Source organism: Pinus tabuliformis, chromosome 2_1 (assembly GCF_031772625.1).
Source record: "Pinus tabuliformis cultivar Carrire ecotype Pingquan chromosome 2_1, CPIR1, whole genome shotgun sequence".
NCBI classification, from domain to species: domain Eukaryota; kingdom Viridiplantae; phylum Streptophyta; class Pinopsida; order Pinales; family Pinaceae; genus Pinus; species Pinus tabuliformis.
The window spans coordinates 981,768,043-981,770,926 of NC_142299.1; positions in this window are offsets into that span (position 1 = coordinate 981,768,043).

Consider the following 2,884-nt stretch of genomic DNA (forward strand, 5'->3'; position numbering starts at 1 on the left):
TTCTCCATTTTCATTCAATTTATTTTTGAAGACCCATTTTGTCCCTATAACGTTCTTATCCTTTGGTCTAGGAACCAGCTCCCAAGTGTTGTTCTTTTCGATCTGCTCAAGTTCTTCATCCATTGCTTTCACCCAACATTCATCTTTGCATGCCTCTTTCACATTTTGTGGTCCAGTGGAAGAAAGTAATGCCAAATAGATTGAAGCTTCTGCAACTGTTCTTCTTGTTTGTACACCTGCTTCTTTCTGCCCCAAAATCTGAGATTCTGGATGATTCTTCTAAACATATCTGGATGGAGTCTTCTCTTCTATCCTTATCTTCTCCTCTCGTTCTTCTTGAGGTTCTTCTTCTTCATCATTCTGTCTTTGAGGGTAGTCTTCATCTTCTTTGATATCTTCATGATTTACTTGCCTAGGAATGTATCCCTTCTAATCAACCACTACATCAATGTTGTCAACAATTCTTCCAAGTCTTTTATTGTAGCACTTGTATGCTTTGCTGTGTGGAGAATAACCAAGAAGAATGCCTTCATCTGCTCTAGGTTCAAGTTTTCCAAGTTTCTCATCAGTATTCTTAATATAGCATTTGCTCCCAAAGATTTTGAAGTGCTTTACCGAAGGAGTCTCACCATACCAGAGCTCATGAGGAGTTTGAGTGCTGTTCACCCGGACATTTGTTTTGTTGAGAATAACAACCGCAGCATATGCAGCTTCACCCCAGAAAGTTGCGGGAGTTCCAGACTCATCAAGCATAGCACGAGCCATTTGTTGGACTGTTCTGTTCATTCTTTCCACTACTCCATTTTGCTGAGGAGTTCTAGCTGTAGAGAATTCTCTTCTTATCCCATGTTCTTCACAGAAATCGAAAAATTCATTTGAGGTAAACTCCCCACCTCTATCGGATCTGAGGCACTTAATTTTGTATCCTGATTCATTTTCAACCAAGGCTTTAAAGGATTTGAATTTTTCGAATGCTTCATCTTTGTGCTTCATAAGTCCTAACCAGACAAACCTGGAGAAATCGTCAATGAATAATATCAAGTATTCTTCTCCTCGAGGTGTCCTTTTCCTGAATGGTCCACATACATCTATATGTATAAGCTCAAGAGGCATGCTAGCTGATCCTTCCTTCTCTGGAAAGTTAGTTCTGGTTTGCTTTCCAAACTGACATGATTTGCATATGGTGTTGTCTGGAATTTTGATATCTGGAAGACCGCGAACTGCCTGATATTTGCATGCTTTCCTTATTTGTGAAAAGCTTAGATGCCCCAACCTCCGGTGCCATAACCAGTGTTCATCATCCTTGCTTAGATAGCATTGTTGTTGTCCTTCTTCAAATATGTACAGATTATTTGGAGTTCTTTTACCTTTGATCACTGTTTTACCTGTATCAAGATCACGAACAAGACATCCATTTGTTCTAAATATCACCTCGGTTCCTTGATCACACATCTGGCTGACACTTAGAAGATTATGTTTCAATCCATCAACATACAAAACATTTCCAGCTTTGACCTTTTCTTTTAACTGAGCAGTGCCTTTTCCTTTTATAGCTGCGGGAGTATCATTTCCAAAAGAAACTTTCTTTCCCTTTTCTCGAGCAGAATATGATTCAAGTTTTTCTTTATCACCTGTCATATGCTTCGAACATCCACTATCAATGTACCATAGATTTTCCTGTCCCTCTGCATGAAATGCTATCCCACATCTTTCTGTTTGTGGTTCCTTTATTCTCCATGTTTTGGTGCTTGAGGCTTGCTCCTTTGTCTGCTGAAAACTGCTCCTGCATTCAGAATCTTCATGACCAAAATTATTGCAAATAGAACATTCAACTTCATTTTCAAGAACCGAAAAGTTGTTATAGGTCCTTTTTGTAATCCCGGTCATACTTCTTTGTTTTTGAGCTTCTCTAGTCATGATCGTTTTATATGCAACACATTGAGCTGCTTTGTGACCAAAGTTATGGCAAGAGAAGCATTGTCCATTGAAGAAACTTCTGCGGTTATCAAATCTTCCGGCCAAATGATTGTAATTTCTATTGTCATTCATTCTTGAAGCAAATTGAGAGAATTTTACCTGTGGCTGGTTGTAGCTTTTGTTCATCCTTAAGACGGATTGCCCCTGGTTTGCCTGATAGTCTTTGTTTGTATTTGGTCCCTGGTGATCTCCATTGTGCTTTTGCTCATTCCTTCTTGCTGCATCAAGATAACTCTTTGAGGTGGATGCTTGAGAAGTTTCTCCATTATACCCCAGACCTGTCTTGTTTAGTGGAGAACGTTGTACATTGATGATCTCATCCAGAGTTTCAGATCCTTTGACAAACTTAAGATTAATAGCCTTTGTTTTCTCAATCTCTTTTCTAAGACCAACAATTTCACCTTCTAATTTTTCAAGATATTTTTCGTTTTCATCAATCTGAAATTGTAAAGTATCAATGATCATATTCTTTTCTTCTATACATGTCTTGAGTCTAGAAATTTCTTCATGAAAGCTATCCACATCTATAGCATCCATGTAATCATCATCTTCAAATGCCATTAAAAGTTTATAGTCATTACCTCGTTCATCTTCATCACTATTTGATTGACCATCACTATCTTCATGAGTGTAGTAGCTTTTCTTATTTGCATTCTGTTTCTTGCTCCATCTAGCAGGTTCCTTTCCTTTGTCAATCTTATCCTTATGAGGACATTTCGCAGCATAATGACCTAATCTTCCACAAGCAAAACATTTAAAAGGTAACTTACCTCTGAACCTTCCAGTACCCCGTTGAAAATTTCTGACAAAATTTGATTCTTCTTCTTCTTCTGGCACGTAACTTGCTTCATAGTAGTCTCCTTTGCCTGAAGCCTTGAAAGAAGCTTCTCTCCTGTCTGATGGACCT